We start from the raw sequence: 19,119 nt of genomic DNA on the forward strand, positions 1-19,119 counted from the left end.
CTAATCCCAAACTCCCTTTCCTCCCCTTGTTTCAGGAAAGAGAGTGGGGTATGAGAAGATAGTCACATCCCAGGTCACGTCTGAGTCCCTGGGACAGCCGTCATGTGTGTGTTCTTGGCTTTGAGCAGGAAAGAATTCAAGAGTGAGCCATAGTAAAGTGAAAGAAGCTTTATTCAGGGAGATACACACTCCATAGATAGAGTGTGGGACATCTCAGAAGATGAGAGAGACCCCAGGGTACAAGGTTGTCAGTTTTTATAGGGGTGGGTAATTTCATAGGCTAATGAATGAGAGGAGTATTCCAGCTATTTGGGGGAAGAGGTGGGGATTTCCAGGAATTGGGCCACTGCATTTTTTGACCTTTTGTGATCAGCCTTGGAACTGTCATGGTGCCTGTGTGTGTGTCATTTAGCTGTGCTGATGTGTTACAATAAGCATATACAGAGGCTCAATGTCTAGTGGAAGTTGGCTCGTCCGCCATCTTGGACCTAGTTGGTTCTCATCAGTTTATGTCGTGTCCTTGGGCTATGTCATTCTTCTAAAAGTTGTGCCCTGCCCTCTTCCTGTCTCACCCCCACCTCCCCCTTGGCAACTAGGGTTGATATTATAGTTAGCAGAGTAAGTCCATTGACCTGAATTTTTACTTTCCAGTTTATCTCTCTCATATCTAGAGACTGATGAAGACAGGACAATCAACAACTGATGATTTTTTTGGTCTTTGTGACTTGACTGGTAAGTTAGCAAATGTAGTTAAAACACTATGTGTGCATCTTAAGATATGTGGGGAAAGAGTGAGTTGTCATAGTATCTCACTGAAAACTTTTCTGGGTATTTAGTCCAACTTTCTATCTCCAGAAACCTTCCTGTCTGTTTAGATGAGCTCTATACAGCATGAAAAACATATTCATCTCCTGTAGTTATCTAAATTTTAGATTTTTTTGCCTTTATTTTATTTTATTTTATTTTCTTTTTCTTTTTTTTTTGGCTGCTCTGCATGGCTTGTGGGATCTTAGTTCCCCAACCAGGGGTTGAATCTGGGCCTCGGCAGTGAAAGTGCTGAGTCCTAACCACTGGACCACCAGGGAATTCCCCTAAATGTTAGATATTTTAATTGTTACCATTTATGAACCACCATTTCCAGTCACTTATTGATGCAAAATAAAACACCTCAAAAAGTACAGTAAAATAACAATTGGGGGTCAGGAATTCAGAAGGATACCACAGGGATGGTTTGTCTCTGGTGCACCAAGTCTGGGGACTCAGCCAGGAAGTCTCAAATGGCTGAGCAGTGGCTCAGATGAATGGGAGCAGGAATTACTTACAAATTTCTTCACTCATATGTCTAATATGTTGACGAGGCTGATGCAAAGGCTGTGCTCAGTTGGAGCTGTTGACAGGTACACGTACACATCGCCTCTCTATGTGCATTATGTTTCTCATGCCTGGTTCTGAATGGGGGCATCCCAAAAGGAAGCATCAGGAGAGAGAATTCTAAGAGATCCAGGAGGAATTGCATGGGCTTTTGTGACTTAACCTCTGAAATCATAGAATGTCACTTCTGTTCTATTGATCAAAGCAGTCACATCCCTACCCATATTCAAGGGGAGGGGATATAAATCTGACCTCTTCAGGAGAGTGGTATTGAAGAATTTGTTATGTTTTTAAAAACCACTGCAGTATCAATTCATAGTAATTTTTATTCTCTAAGACATTTTTCCTTACTAATTATTTTTAAAAGCAGCAGAAAATATCTGTCACTTTATAGGGGAAAACCAGAAGTGAGTCCCGTGTTCCATGATAAAGACAAGTGCAGAAATCTTAACAATGAATTCCTTTCCCTCTCCTAATATTACTCAGTTCATCAGTCTGTACACAGTGGGTTCCAGAAAAATGTTAGGGGTAAAAACTAATTGCTAAGAGAATTTTTTGGTGAACTGTGTTTCTTCCAAGGTGCATTGCAGTCAAGCAAGCTGTTGCTTTAGCATTCTGTCTGATGTAGCCGTCATTAACTATAGCTCTATTAGTTGTTCATTTGCAGCATAAAATAGACTCAAATACAGAGGGTTGCTTTTGAATGGAGCCACTGTTTCATGAATATTAGAACACAAATCAATGCATATTGACTGGGTTTGTGTAGATAAACATAATAGCATTGCCCTATTAGAAATATAGAAACAAACTATGGTTCATTTCTTTGAAAAGATTTATAAGGCTAAAACAAAAATAAGAAAGCACTCAAGTTTTTCAAAATATTGAATTTTATGTACTCAGCTAATAAGTTTATTTCGTCAAATGTTTGAAGCTGTATGAACAGATACTACACTTTCTGAAGTACGTGCTTCTGTGTGGAGGGTGGTGGGCAAGAGGCCAGGGAAGGAATAATATCTATAGGTAACACTGTCATGATACTTGAAAGGGTGTATATCACCTCTGTTGACACTCAAAACAAACTTGTGAGGCAAGTATTTTCATCTCAAATATATAAATGAGCAAGTTGATGTCAAGGATTTTCTGTAGTATGCCTAATGATATTCCCTTGCAGTGGTGAAAAGATTTAACTGTTCAGATATGATTCCCTTTGGAAAGTCACAACTGGCCATCCTCAGCCAAATTAAAGTACTCCTCCTCTGTGCTCTTTTAGTACTTTGAAATCTATCCATATCCACAACTTTGCATTGTAACTATTTTCTGAAATTGTTTTTCCTCACTTGACTTGCAGGGGAGGATCTTGTCTCATTTATCTGCACCCACTAAGGACTTGACCCAAAGTCAAATGTGAATGCTTGTAGAATAAATGAGTGATTGAAGGTCCTTTAACATTAAAATTTTCTCCACCAGTCCGTGGGGCACTTCAAGGAAAAATTGTTCTATTAGAATACAGTACAGAAAAGCTGGTATTTGTGGATAGGACACAAAGAAGCCATGGACGTAAAGACCTGTTAATCATCTGTGGCATTGTTTTAGCTCATTCTTTGGGATATACTAGGAACAGCAAGGAGGCCTCTGTGCCTCAGCAGAGTAAGGGGAAAATATTAGGAATATTAGGAATTTAGGTGAAAGGGTTAGTGAGGTGGGGATCAGATCTTAAAGAGCTTTGTTGGACAGATATGGATTCTGTCCCTATCAGACCCAGCTGTCAAGGGATCCTTTTTTTTTTTTTTTTTACCCTTTTATAAAATTTAATAGTTTTTCTTTTCTTTTAAATTAATTTTTATTGGAGTATACTTGATTTACAATGTTGTGTTAATTTCTGCTGTACATCAAAATGAATCAGTTATGTATATATATAAAAAATTGTGGATCTATATATATATCTCCACACTTTTTTAGATTCTGTTCACATATAGGTCATTCCAGAGCATTGAGTAAAGTTCCCTGTGCTGCACAGTAGGTTCTTATTAGTTACCTATTTTATATATAGTAGTGTGTTTATGTCAGTCCCTATCTCCCAGTTTATGTCTCCCCTGTCCCTTTCCCACTGGACCTAGAGATTGTCATACTGAGTGAAGTAAGTCAGACACAGAAAGACAAATATCATCTGGTATTGCTTATATGTGGAATTTTTAAAAAATGGTACAAATGAACCTATTTATCAATACAAAACAGAAATAGAGTCACAGATGTAGAAAGTGATCCTTTTAAAACCTGATGAGAATAGATAGGGGTTGGGCAAAAGTGGAAGCAGGGAGAGCTATCATGACTGATTTACTGCTAGTAATTATGAAATCAAGATTTTGGGTCTGAACACCTGAAAGGAAGGAGTTACCATCAGTTAAGATGGGAAAATATATGGACGAAACAGGTTTTGGGAAGGGAGATCAAGAGTTCAGTTATGGACAATGTAATGCTTGAAGTGAATATTGGACATCCAAGGGGATCATATTACAATATGATTGGAGTTTATGATGAAGTTGGAGATATGATTCTTGGAGAGATATGTCAACATAAGAGATGTAGTGTAGAGATGGTAGTAAAAACCAGGAGACAGAATGATATCATCAAAGAAATGAGGGCATATAAGGAGAAGAGGTCCAAAGATTGAGCCTTGAAATACTCCAGTTAACAGGTCCAGGAGAGATAAGGAATCTGCAAAAGAGACTAAGAATGAACTTCCAGTGAGAGAGGAGTATGATGTTTGAGCCCAAGTGAAGAAAAGGTAACAAGGCAGAGGTGTGGTCAGGCATCAATGCTGCTGATCTGTCAAGATGCTGTGGACTAAGAAGTGATTATTGGTTTTAGCAATTTGGAGGACATCGGTGACTTTGGTTAAGAATGGATTGGGTGGCATATTTTGGGTGAAAGTCTGACCAGAAATAGTTCAAAGGAGGATTAGAGGAGAGGAATTGAAGCCAGCAACTACATGATACTTTCAAGAAGTTTTGCTACAAACAGTGAACAAGCTGGAAGGCAGGATCTAGAAATTTAAAAAAAAATTTAAAAATATATAGGCTTGATTTTAATTAGCAGAAACAATTTAAATGCTTAATTAGATTTCAACTCAATACTTTTGTCAGTAATACTTCATGGGTGATGTTGTGTATTACATATTGTATTTCATTAGGAGGCATGAATACCAGGTTGCCTTAGTGATTCTAAATTTCTATATTTCTATATTATTTGGTTATGATTGTGTCCAACAGATATTTCTATTAAAAGGTACAGTTACCCTTTGGCAATTAGCAAACAATCTGTGTAGTGATACTTTGGCTCTGTGTGGATATTCTATTTCTCTGTATAATTCATTTAGTGTCTAAATCAGTTATTTAATTGGAAGAATTTCAATGATGATTTTCAAATTTTAACATTTTTTTCCCTACCTTTTTGTCTGGCTTTCTGTTTTGTTTTGTTCTTTTGGTAAAGGACAGTTTTTATTCATCAATTGGGGGTCAATTGTACTTTCTCCTAAAAGCTTAATTCTTCCCCTTTAATGAAGAATTATCAGAATAAGAAGTTATTTCAAGTTATGGAAAATGATTTTTTTTGTAAGAGAAGGTTTGTGTGTGTGTGCTGCTGTGTTTTTCTTTTTTTAATACATTTTTGTACAATGATATAAGCTTTGTATCACTTTTTAAATTAATTAATTTTATTTTGGACTGCATTGGGTCTTTGTTGCTGTGCAGGGGCTTTCTCTAGCTGCGGTGAGTGGGGGCTACTCTTTGTTGCAGTGTGCAGGCTTCTCATTGTGGTGGCTTGTCTTTGTTGTGGAGCACGGGCTCTAGGTGCACGGGCTTCAGTAGCTGTGGCACGTGGGCTCAGTAGTTGTGGCTCACAGGCTCCAGAGCACAGGCTCAGTAGTTGTGGTGCATGGGCTTAGTTGCTTGGTGACATGTGGGATCTTCCTGGAACAGGGCTCAAACCCATGTCCCCTGCATTGGCAGGAAGATTCTTAACTACTGCACTACCAGGGAAGTCCCTGCTGTTGTTTTTCAAGTAGATGAAATAACAGCCTGTTGACAATTTGAAGGGTGTGATCCAGCAAGAGGAAATCATTGATGATACAGGAAAGAGAACGGAGAACTACTAGAGTGAATCCTGGTAGTGGAAAGGGGGATAAACTTGGATACAGAAGGAAGGGATCATCTGAATTGTTCATTTGTAGCAGCACTTAGAAATGAAGAGCAGATTGTACTGACACTAGTAGGTAGTTAGATGTGGTTGGGGGAAAAATCTCTGGAAGTTTTATCCTGATTGCTTCAATTCTCTCAGTGGAATATGAAGCAAGACAAAGCATGGGATGCATAAAATAGAGATATGGATGGGGCAAGTTATTGTAATGACAAGTTCTAGGCAGGACCACTGGAGCAGTGAGGGACATAATCTATGATAAATAAGTGGTCAAGCAATATGAAAAGACAACAGTGAATGGGAGAAGATATATGTAAATTATATGACTGATAAGGGGTTAATATCCAGCATATATAAACAGCTCATATAACTCAAAATCAAAAAAACAAATAATCCGATTAAAAAATGGGCAGAAGAACTGAATAGACATCTTTCCAAAGAGGAAATGCAGATGGCCAACAGGCACATGAAAAGATGCTCAACATTGCTAATCATCAAGGAAATGCAAATCAAAGCCACAATGAGGTATCAACCTCACACCTGTCAAAACGGCTATCATCAAAAAGAACACAAATAACAAATGTTGGTGAGGATGTGGAGAAGAGGGGACCCTCCTACACTGTTGATGGGAATGTAAATTGGTGCAGACACCGTGGAAAACAGTATGGAGATTTCTCAAAGAACTAAAAATAGAATTACCATATGATCCAGCAATCCCACCCCTGGGCATATATCCAGAAAAGATGAAAACTCTAATTCGAAAAGATACATGCACCCCAATGTTCAGAGCAGTGTTATTTATAATTGCCAAGGTATGGAAGCAACTTAAGTGTCCGTCAACAGATGAATGGATAAAAAAGATGTGATATATATATATATATATATATAATGCATATATATATGATGTATATATATATAATGGAATGCTACTGAGCCATAAAAGAATGAAATTTTGCCACTTGCAGCAACATGGATGGATTTGGAGGGTATTATGCTAAGTGAAATAAGCCAGACAGAGAAAGACAAATACTGTATAATATCACTTATATGTGGACTCTCAAAAATACTACAAACTAGTGAATAATAAAAAAAGAATCAGACTGACAGATATAGAGAACAAACTAGTGGTTACCAGTGGAGAGAGGGAAGGGGGGAGGGGGAGACAGGGGTCTGGGGTTAAAAAATGGGTTATTATGGGATTATACAAAATCATGTATGTGAAACTTTTGAAAATTATAAAGCACTATGAAAGTTAAAGAATTTTTCATTCAATTAAAGAAAAAGAGATGTTCAAGGAACTGAGTGGTCGAAGTGTTAGAAAGATCATTTATTTATATATTGACATTGCTAAGAAATGGTGCAATAGCAGTCTTGGGGAGAGGGACAGTGAACCAAGAGCTAAAAATATTAAGAATTGGAAGGGAGTAACCCATGGGCAGTAGATGACAACAATAATGAGGGGTAACAGGTAATTTACTGTGATAACATAAAATGCAAAGCTGAGAATTTTAAGGGAAGTATGAGAAAGAATGGTCCAGAAGTGACAATGAAGAATAAGAAAGTGTAGTGAAATGGGCTGTAGGACAGCAATTTCCTTAGGGGAGAGGCAAGTTTCTAAATCAATTTTTCAGCAATTTGATTATGATGTGCCTTGGTGTAGGTTTCTTCATGTTACTTGTGCTTGGAGTTTTTTGAGCTTGAATTATTATTATTATTTTTTTGGCCATGTGGTATGTGGGAGCTTAGTTCCCTGACAAGGGATTGAACCCATGCCCCCTGCAGTGGTAGCATGGAGTTTTAACCACTGGTCTGCTAGGGAAGTCCCAAGCTTGAATTTTTGGGTTTATCATTTTTACCAAATCTGGAAAATTTGTGGTCAAATATTTTCTCTGTCCTCATCCCTTTCTACTCCTTCAGGGTCTCCAATTACATGTATACCCCTTTGGAAACCCCTTGAAGGTTTTCCAAATCTCACTGATGATCTATTGTCTCTCTCTCTCTCTCATTCATTCTTTTTCTGTCTTATTTTGGTTATTTTCTATTATTATATCTTCAAGTTTACTAATTTTTTCTTCTGAAACGTGTAATCTGCCCTCAGTTCCATCCAGTTTATCATTCATCTCTCACATTACAGTTTTCATCTCTAAAATTTTTATTTGAATCATTTTATACCTTTGATATCTGTTCTAACACATATTCTAGCATCTTGAACATGTGGAATATTGTTATAATAACTGTTTTAATGTCCTTGCCTATGAATTCTATCCTCTGTGTATTTCTGAGTCATTTTGGATTGATTAACTTTTCTCCTCACTATGTCATATTTTCGTGATTTTTGCATGTCTGGTAAGTTTTGATCGTATACTAGACACTGTGAATTTTACCTTGTTGGGTGTTGCATGTTTTTCTATTCTTTTAAATTTTCTTGAGTTTTGCTCTAAAACTTCGTATAGTTACTTTTAAACTGCTTGATCTTATCAGGCCTTTCTTTTAAGGTTTGTTAGGGGGGACCAGAACAGTATTTATAATAGCATGGGGTTAATTTTCCCCACTAGTGAGGTAGAATGCTTCTGAATACTTTACTAAATGCTCAGTCAGTTATGAGGTTTTCCGGTCTGGCTGAAGGAGCTGGCTGGAGTGATCAGACACTGTTTCCAGTGCTATATGAATACCAGCCACTTTTATTTCTAATCCCGTTAGGTAATTCTTTCCCAAACCTGGATGGTTTCCTTACATGCCTATGCTAATTATTACTCAGCTAAAGGCTGGGAAGGAACCCTCTGAATATCTCCATAGTTTTCTCTCTCTGTGTGTAGTCTTCTTCTCTTTGGTATTTTGCCCTGTATTTTGGTATTTTGCCCTAGCCATCTTGATCTCCCTGGACCCACAGCTTCATTTCTTCAACACAGCTTTACTTCTTCAACTGTGCTCTGCTTGGAGTCTCCCTCCCTGTACCATGGCCTAAAAAATTACTACAGGCAGTAATCTGGGGCTGATATAGGACATACTTCACTTGTTTCCCATCTTTCAGACATTATTGTATTTTGTTACCTGGTGACCACTATTATTTATTTATTTTGGGTTGTTCCAGGCAGGAGAGTAAATCCAGTCCCTGATACACTATCTTGGCCAGAGTAGAAGCCCAAGTAAGTCTGTTACAACTGAACTATTTTTTTTATCAGAATATTATATTAACATGGTATGGATTAGCTACTCAGATTATGTGACAGAAAGCAGGATTATGATGGAGTAAGACCTGTAAAGGATAATTCTGGGGAAGAGCCTAAAGATAAAGGTGAGTGTGTATGTAACTTAGGTCAGTGTGAGAGCATTGGCAGTTGGGAGAGGGCTGATATTACCAATCTACACACTGTCAGGGCAGCCCAAAGAAAAACATCTATTTCTAAATCTTTACTCATTTGAAAAGATGAAATTATTATTGCAACAAATAAAATTATTTATTTTAAGATGTTCATGTGTCTTTAATCTGCCTTCCTCAAATCTAGAGAAAAATGAATAGCCTATTTTTTTGTTTGTTTTGATTTTAGAAGTGGGGTTTCAACAGTATAATTGCAATTTTAATCCATATAATACGTTTATGGTCTATATCCACCTGCAAGAAGCAATTTTCATGAATGGAATAACTGAAGGCTTTAAGATGGTAAGAAAAAGGAGGTTGAATTTGCAGAGGTAGAGTCTTAATATCTAAATAGAAAAATAATTACTAGAAAAAGTTCTACTGATGAAGGAAAACATAATCACACATTTACATAAAGTGTTTCTAATTAATTGTTTCTGTTAGGATAAAGAACCTTCCCTCTCAAACTCCATCCTTACACCTCTATCATTACTATAAACCAATACCTTAGGAAGATTAAATCAATTCTAAAAACAAATAAAGTAGCTACATTTTCTTTGCAGACTGCAGGAGAGATTTGGGACCCTGTTATATTTACATAACCAAAAGTCTGCCCACTCAGAGGACTGTAGTATATGTGTTCTCTTGATTCTTCTCTGCCCACATTTCCTTAATATCAGGACACCCTATTCACATGTTATAGCTCGTAAGTGAGAGTTGGAATCTGATATCTTCCTTTGGTGACATAATGAGCTATTCAATTTACTTTTTCAGTAGAGGAATAGGACAGAAGGGAACAGAAACTAGAAGACTGAGTTGAGAATACCAACATGCAATTTTACTGATGCATTGATAAGTAAGTTAAAAATAAAAGTGAAAAATTGAAGTTAAAAAGTAAGGGAATTTGGATTGGTTTTCTAACTCACAGTTCCATCCTTGGTGGAGAGGAAGTACTCAGGTCATGTAGGTTGCCACACAGCAAGTGAGTTGAACTGGTAGGTGTCACTGAATAGGTCTCATCAAAGTATGCAAAGCTCTGGATGAAGCTGGACATCTTTAAATCTGGTGATGTAGTAGCCAGTGATGCTGGTATAGAAACTGTTCTGATAAAGAATTGCCATGGTGGTTTTCCAATGCAAAGGTGGCCATATCTATATTGTCAGCATCCTTCACTACATAGACAAATGGCTTTTGTACTCAGACAGATACCATGAGGTCCACATCTCCATTCCTACACAGTATATGAGGCAGTGTTCCATGGAACAGATGCTGGGTTTGAGCAGTATAAAATTGTGTAACATGTAACGTTCTGGCCTGCCATTGACATTATTCATTTTTTTCATCCTCATAAAAGTGTTAAATTCTGCAGCATGAAGTCCTTATATTTGTTAGGGACTTGAGTTCTAAGGTGACCTGTTGAATTGTTGGTATTCTTACAATACCCAACAGGCAATGGCTGTATTGGTATTACCTCCTCTGCCAAGGTCTGTATATTTGCTTTTATTTATTTATTTTTTAAAGATTTAATTTTATTTATTTTTGGCTGCATTGGGTCTTTGTTGCTGCGCACGGGCTTTCTCTAGTTGCAGCGAGTGGGGGCTACTCTTCATTGCAGTGGGCAGGCTTGTCCTTGCAGTGGCTTCTCTTGTTGTGGAACACGGGCTCTAGGCTTGCAGGCTTCAGTAGTTGTGGTGCACTGGTCAGTGGGCTCAGTAGTTGTGGCTCATGGGCTTTAGAGCGCAGGCTCATGGGCTTAGGTGCTCCGTGGCATGTAGGATCTTCCCGGACCAGGGCTCGAACACGTGTCCCCTGCATTGGCAGGCAGATTCTCATCCACTGTGCCATCAGGGAAGTCCCTATTGGCTTTTAATTTTAATTTTTGGCTGTGCTTTGTGGCTTGTGGGATCTTAGTGCCCTGACCAGTGATTCAACCCCGGCACTTGGTAGTGACAGCATGGAGTCCTAAATACTGGACCACGAGGGTATTCCCAGGGTCTACGTATTTGATATAGAGGGAGGACACATTTGTAGGGAGTGAAATTCAGGCATGAAAAGCTGAAGAACACTAGAGTAATCAATATGATTAATGTTTCTGTCTCTTTAAGTGTATCAAATATACCTGATAAAAATTCTTGATTCTGTTAAAATATTTTTGTATTTGTAATAAATATTCAAGCAAGTTCTATAAGAAGTGAAGGTTTAGTCTTAGGGGCCTCAAATGTCTAATTATTCTGAAAAAAATTGCCCAGGATGCACACACACACACTCACACATGCACACACACACACACACACACACACACACACACCCCTGTATAGATATATGGGATTTTGTTTAGTCATTCATTCAGCAGTTATTTATTGAGCTTCTGTTTTTGTACTGTGCTAAGTACTGGGGATGGAAGGATGTATAAGACACTGCCTGACTTTAAGTTTCTTGTATGTAGTAAGATGTAACTGGAGTGGTAATTTTCATTTCTTGTAAGGATTTTGAAATTACATTAGCTGCATTTATCAGAGTCATATAAAAGAAAAGAAGAGGGTATGAATTATGAAGTGAGTTTCAGACTGTCTTTGGAGAATCAGGACTGACATAGATGTGAGAAAAGGCTTAGAAGTCCTCTGTTTTATTAAGAAATTCAATTCTGACTGACTTTTTGCCTTCGAGGGCAAAAGTAAATTGCTTTCCAAGAGCAGGAACAGATCTACCTTCCACTCTCCTGAGTTTTTCTTCCCCCAGGCAGCTCCAATCACTATAAAGTTATGACTAATACATAAGTGGTGCCTTCATATCCCAGGTGCCACCGGACATCACACCTTTCCTGTGAGGCAGGCTAGGCCAGTAGTGGTTTTATTTCCAAGTTAGACTGACACCTAAACAGAATAAGCCACTTGTTCAAGGTCACATAGCTACTAAATGTTGGAACAAGGACTCAGTTGACTTCTGTGCCCAAAGCTCACTAGTCATATATATATATATATATATATATATTAACATCTTTATTGGAGTATAATTGCTTTACAATGGTGTGTTAGTTTCTGTTGCATAACAATGTGAATCAGCTATACATATACATATATCCCCATATCCCCTCCCTCTTGTGTCCCCCTCCCTCCCACCCTCCCTATCCCACTCCTCTAGGTGGTCACAAAGCACTGAGCTGATTTCCCTGTGCTATGTGGTAGAGTATATATGTCCATGCCACACTCTCACTTTGTCCCAGCTGACCCTTCCCCCACCCTGTGTCCTCAAGTCCATTCTCTACGTTATGTCCTGCCCCTAGGTACATCAGACACCCCCCCCCCCTTTTTCTTAGATTCCATATATATGTGTTAGCATATGGTATTTGTTTTTCTCTTTCTGACTTACTTAAATCTGTATGACAGTCTCTAGGTCCATGCACTACACTACAAATAACTCAATTTCATTTCTTTTTATGGCTGAGTAATATTCCATTGTATATATGTGCCACATCTTCTTTATCCATTCATCTGTCAATGGACACTTAGTTGTTCCCATGTAATGGATATTGTAAATAGAGCTGCAATGAACATTGTGGTACTTGACTCTTTCTGAATTAAGTTCTTCTCAGGGTATATGCCCAGTCGTGGGATTGCTAGGTTTTATGGTAGTTCTATTTTTAGTTTTTTGAGGAACTTCCATACTGTTCTCCATAGTGTCTGTATCAGTTTACATTCCCCCCAACTGTGCAAGAGTGTTCCCTTTTCTCCACACCCTCTCCAGCATTTATTGTTTGTAGATATTTTGATGATGGCCATTCAGACTGGTGTGAGGTGATACCTCATTGTAGTTTTGATTTGCATTTCTCTAATGATTAGTGATGTTGAGCATCCTTTCATGTGTTTGTTGGCCATCTGTATATCTTCTATGGAGAAATGTCTATTTAAGTCTTCTGCCGATTTTTGGATTAGGCTCTTTGTTTTTTTGATATTGAGCTGCGTGTATATTTTGGAGATTAATCCTTGGTCAGGTGCTTCATTTCCAAATATTTTCTCCCATTCTGAGGGTTGTCTTTTCATCTTGTTTTTGGTTCCCTTTGCTGTGCAAAAGCTTTTAAGTTTCATTAGGTCCCATTTGTTTATTTTTGTTTTTATTTACATTTCTCTAGGAGGTGGGTCAAAAAGGATCTTGCTGTGATTTATGTCATAGGGTGTTCTGCCTATGTTTTTCTCTAAGAATTTGATAGTGTCTGGCCTTATATTTAGGTCTTTAATCCATTTTGAGTTTATTTTTGTGTATGGTGTTAAGGAGTGTTCTAATTTCATTCTTTTACATGTAAGCTGTTGAGTTTTCCCAGCACACAGGCTGTCTTTTCTCCATTCTATATTCTTGCATCCTTTATCAAAAATAAGGTGACCAGGGGGCTTCCCTGGTGGCACAGTGGTTGAGAGTCCGCCTGCCGATGCAGGGGACACGGGTTCGTGCCCCAGTCTGGGAAGATCCCACATGCCGCGGAGCGGCTGGGCCTGTGAGCCATGGCCACTGAGCCTGCGCGTCTGGAGCCTGTGCTCCGCAACGGGAGAGGCCACAGCTGTGAGAGGCCCGCGTACCGCAAAAAAAAAAAAAAAAAAAAAAAATAAGGTGACCAATGTGCATGGGTTTCTCTCTCGGTTTTCTATCCTGTTCCATTGATCTATATTTCTGTTTTTGTGCCAGTACCATAGTGTCTTGATTACTGTAGCTTTGTAGTATAGCCTGAAGTCAGGGAGCCTGATTCCTCCAGTTCCATTTTTCTTTCTCAAGATTGCTTTGGCTCTTCGGAGTTTTTTGAGTTTCCATTCAAATTGTGAAATTGTTTGTTCTAGTTCTGTGAAAATTGCCTTTGGTAGTTTGATAGGGATTGCATTGAATCTGTAGATTGCTTTGGGTAGTATAGTCATTTTCACAATGTTGATTTTTCCAATCCAAGAACATGGTATATCTCTCCATCTATTTATATCATCTTTAATTTCTTTCATCAGTGTCTAATAGTTTTCTGCATACAGGTTTTTTGTCTCCCTAGGTAGGTTTATTCCTAGGTATTTTTTTCATTTTGTTGCAATGGTAAATGAGAATGTTTCCTCAATTTCTCTTTCAGATTTTTCATAATTAGTGTATAGGAATGCAAGAGATTTCTGTGCATTAATTTTGTATCCTGGTACTTTACCAAATTCATTAATTAGCTCTAGTAGTTTTCTGGTAGCATCTTTAGGATTCTCTATGTATAGTATCATGTCATCTGCAAACAGTGACAGTTTTACATCTTTTCCGATTTGGATTCCTTTTATATCTTTTTTTGTCTCTGATTTCTATGGCTAAAACTTCCAAAACTATGTTGAATAATAGTGATGAGAGTGGGCAACCTTTTTTTGTTACTGATCTTAGTGGAAAAGGTTTCAGTTTCTCACCATTGAGAATGATGTTGGCTGTGGGTTTGTCATATATGGACTTTATTATGTTGAAGTAAGTTCCCTGTATGCCTACTTTCAGGAGGGTTTTTTAAATCATAAATTGGTGTTGAATTTTGTTGAAAACTTTCTCTGCATCTATTGAGATGATCATGTGGTTTTTCTCCTTCAGTTTTTTGATATGGTGTATCACATTGATTGATTTGCATATATCAAAGAATCCTTGCATTCCTGTGATATACCCCACTTGATCATGGTGTATGATCCCTTTAATGTGCTGTTGGATTTGGCTTGCTAGTGTTTTGTTGAGGATTTTTGTATCTGTGTTCATCAGTGATATTGCCCTGTAGTTTTCTTTTCTTGTGGCATCTTTTCTGGGTTTTGTGTCAGGGTGTTGGTGGCCTTAGCGAATGAGTTTGTGAGTGTTCTTCTCTCTGCTATATTTTGGAAGAGTTTGAGAAGGATAGGTGATAGCTCTTCTCTCAATATTTGATAGAATTTGCCTGTGAAACCATCTGGCCCTGGACTTTTTTTTGTTGGAAGATTTTTATTCGGAGTTTCATTTTCATTACTTGTGATTGGTCTGTTCATATTTTCTAATTCTTCCTGGATCTGACTCAGAAGGTTGAGCTTTTCTAAGAATTTGTCCATTATTTCCAGGTTGTCCATTTTATTGGCATATAATTGCTTGTAGTAATCTCTCATGGTCCTTTGTATTTCTGCAGTGTCAGTTGTTACTCCTCCTTTTTCACTTCTAATTCTATTGATTTGAGTCTTCTCCCTTTTTCTCTTGATGAGTCTGGATAATGCTTTATCAATTTTTTGTGTATCCTCAAAGAACCAGCTTTTAGTTTTATTGATCTTTGCTATCATTTCTATCATTTCTTTGATTTTTTCTGATCTGAACTTTATCATCTTTCCTTCTGCTAACTTTTTTTTTTGTTGTTCTTCTTTCTCTAATTACTTTAGGTGTAATGTTAGGTGTTTATTTGAGATGCTTCTTGTTTCTTGAGGTAAGATCATATTGCTATGAACTTCCCTCTTAGAACTGCTTTTGCTACTTCCCATAGGTTTTGGGTCATCATGTTTTCATTGTCCTTTCTTTCTAAGTATTTTTTGATTTCCTCTTTGATTTCTTCAGTGATCTCTTGGTTACTTAGTAGTGTATTATTTAGCTTCCATGTGTTTGTATTTGTTACAGATATTTTTCCTCTAATTGATATCTAGTCTTATAGCATGGTTGGAAAATATTCTAGATACAGTTTCAATTTTCTTAAGTTTACCAAGCCTTGATTTGTGACCCAAGATATGATCTAACCTGCAAAATGTTCCATGAGCACTTGAGAAGAAAGTGTAATCTTCTGTTTTTGTATGGAATGTCCTATAAATATCAATTAAGCCCATCTTGTTTAATGTATGATTTAAAGCTTGTGTTTCCTTATTTATTTTCATTTTTGATGATCTGTCCATTTGTGAAAGTGGGGTGTTGGAGTCCCCTACTATGATTGTGTTACTGTCGATTACCCTTTTATGGCTGTTAGCATTTGCCTTATGTATTGAGGTACTCCTCTGTTGGGTGCATAAATATTTACAATTCATATATCTTCTTCTTGGATTGATCCTTTGATCATTATGTAGTGTCCTTCTTTCTGTCTTGTAATAGTCTTTATTTTAAAGTTTATTTTGTCTGATAAGAGAATTGCTACTCCAATTTTCTTTTCATTTCAATTTGCATGGAATATCTTTCTCCATTCCCTCACTTTCAGTCTGTATGTGTCTCTAGGACTGAAGTGGTTCTCTTGTAGACAGCATATATATGGGTCTTGTTTGTGTATCCATTCAGCCAGTTTTTGTGGAGCATTTAATCCATTTACATTTAAGGTAGATATTGATATTTGTGTTCCTATTACCATTTTCTTAATTGTTTTGGGTTTATTATTATGTGTTTTCCGTCACTTGTGTTTTCTGCCTATAAAAGTTACTTTAGCATTTGTGGTAGAGCTGTTTTGGTGGTGCTGAATTTTCTTAACTTTTGCTTATCTGTAAAGGTTTTAATTTCTCTGTCAAATCTGAATGAGATCTTTGCTGAGTAGAGTAGTCTTGCTTGTAGGTTTTTCCCTTTCATCACTTTCATTGTGTCCTGCCAGTCCCTTCTGGCTTGCAGAGCTTCTGCTGAAAGATCAGCTGTTAACCTTATGGGCATTCCCTTGTATATTAATTGTTGCTTTTCCCTTGCTGCTTTTAATATTTTTTCTTTGTATTTAATTTTTGATAGTTTGATTAATATGTGTTCCTCCTTGGATTTATCCTGTATGGAACTCTCTGTGCTTCCTGCACTTGGTTGAGTATTTCCTTTCCCCTATTACAGAAGTTTTCTACTATAATCTCTTCATATATTTTCTCAGTCCCTTTTTTTGTTTTCTATTCTTCTTCTGGGACCCCTATTATTTGAATGTGTGTTTACTGTTGTCCAAGAGGTCTCTGAGATTGTCCTCAATTCTTTTCATTCTTTTTTCTTTATTTTGGTCTGTGGTAGTTATTTCCACTATTTTATCTTCTAGGTCACTTATCCATTTGTCTCCCTCAGTTATTCTGCTATATTACTTCTAGAGGATTTTTAATTTCATTTATTATGTTGTTCATCATTGTTTGTTTGCTCTTTAGTTCTTCTAGGTCCTTGTTAAATGTTTTTTGTATTTTCCTCATTCTATATCCAAGATTTGGATCACCTTTACTATCACTACTCTGAATTCTTTCTCAGGTAGACTGCCTATTTTCTTTTCATTTGTTTGGTCTGGTGGGTTTTTACATTGTTCCTTCATCTCTGTCTTCTCCTTTTCCTTAAATTACTGTGTTTCGGGTCTATGTTTCACAGGCTGCAAGTTGGTATTTCCCATTTTTTTTGGTGTCTGCTCCCAGTGGTTAAGTTTTGTTCAGTGGATTATGTAGTCTTCCTGGCGGAGGGGACTAGTATCTATGTTCTGGTGGATGAGGCTAGATCTTGAATTTCTGGCCGGCAGGACCAAGTCTGGTGGTGTTTTTTTGGGTGTCTGTGAACTGATTATTTTAGGCAGCCTCTCTGCTGATGGGTGGGTTTGTGTTCCTGTCTTGGTAGTTGTTTGGCATAGGGTGTCCAGCACTGTAGCTTGCTGGTCATTGAGTGGAGCTGGGTCTTAGTGTTGAGATGGAGATCTCTGGGAGAGCTTTCGCTGTTTGATATTACATGGGGCCGGGAGGTCTCTGGTGGACCAATGTCCTGGACCTGGCTGTCCCATCTCAGAGGCTCAGGCCTGACACCTGGCCAGAGCACCAAGACCCTGTCATCCACACAGCTCAGAAGAAAAGGGAGGAAAGAAAGAAAGAAAGAGAGAGAGAGAGAGAGAGAGAGAGAGAGAGAGAGAATAAGAAAGAAAATAAATAAAATAAAATAAAGTTATTAAAATAGAAAAAATCATTAAAAATAAAAAAAGTAATAAAAAATAATGCGGAGAGAAAGGAAGAAGAGAGCAACCAAACCAAAAACACATCCACCAATCTTTACAAGTGCTAAAACATTTACTAAAAAACCCCCCAATAAACAAAAAAACAGATAGAACCCTAGGACAAATGGCAAAAGCAAAGCTATACAGACAAAATCACACAAAGAAGCATACACACACACACTCACAAAAAGAGAAAAAGGTAAAATATATATATATATATATAATAAAAAAGGAAGAGAGAAACAAAATCTATAAACAAGTCTACCAATGATAATAAATTCAAAATACTAAAGTAACATAAACATAAAACCAGAAGCAAATTAGATGCAGAAAACAAACCCCAAGTCTACAGTTGCTCCTAAAGTGCACTGCCTCAATTTTGGGATGATTCATTGTTTATTCAGGTATTCCAGGGATGCATGGTACATCAAGTTGACTGTGTAGATTCAATCTGCTGCTCCTGAGGCTGCTGGGAGAAATGTCCCTTTCTCTTCTCTGTTCGCATAGATCCTGGGGTTCAGCTTTGGATTTGGCCCTACCTCTACATATCGGTCGTCCAAGGGTGTCTGTTCTTTACCCAGAGAGGAGGGGGTTAAAGGAAAGGCTGATTAGGGGGCTCTGGCTCACTTAGGTCAGGGGGATGGAGGGGTAGGGAATGCGGGGCGAGTTTGCAGCGGCAGAGACCAGGGTGACGTTGCAACAGCCTGAGGCATGCTGCGTGTTCTCCCGGGGAAGTTGTCTCTGGATCACGGGATGCTGGCAGTGGTGGGCTGCACAGGCTCCAGGGAAGGGAGGTATGGGTAGTGACCTGTAATTGCACACAGGCTTCTTGGTGGCTGCAGCAGCAGCCTTAAAATTTCATGCCCGTCTCTGGTGTCCACACTCATAGCTGCAGCTTGTGCCCATCTATGGAGCTCGTTTAGGCGGTGCTCTGAATCCCCTCGCCTCGCACACCCTGAAACAGTGGTCTCTTGCCTCTTAGGCAGGTCCAGATTTTTCCCCAGACTCCCTCCCAGCTAGTTGTGGTGCAGTAGCCCCCTTCAGGCTGTGTTCACTCAGCCAATCCCAGTCCTCTCCCTGAGATCTGACCTCCAAAGCCCGAGCCTCAGCTCCTAGTCCCCACCCACCCCGCAGATGAGCAGACAAGCGTCTCAGGTTGGTGGGTACTGGTCGGCACCGATCCTCTGCGGGAATCTCTCTGCTTTGCCCTCTGCACCTCTGTTGCTGCGCTCTCCTCCGTGGCTCCGAATATTGCCCCCCCCCCGCCCACCACCCATCTCCGTCAGTGAAGGGGCTTCCTATTGTG

This window comes from Mesoplodon bidens (genome assembly GCF_964165515.1).
Source record: "Mesoplodon bidens genome assembly, chromosome: 5".
Classification (NCBI taxonomy): domain Eukaryota; kingdom Metazoa; phylum Chordata; class Mammalia; order Artiodactyla; family Ziphiidae; genus Mesoplodon; species Mesoplodon bidens.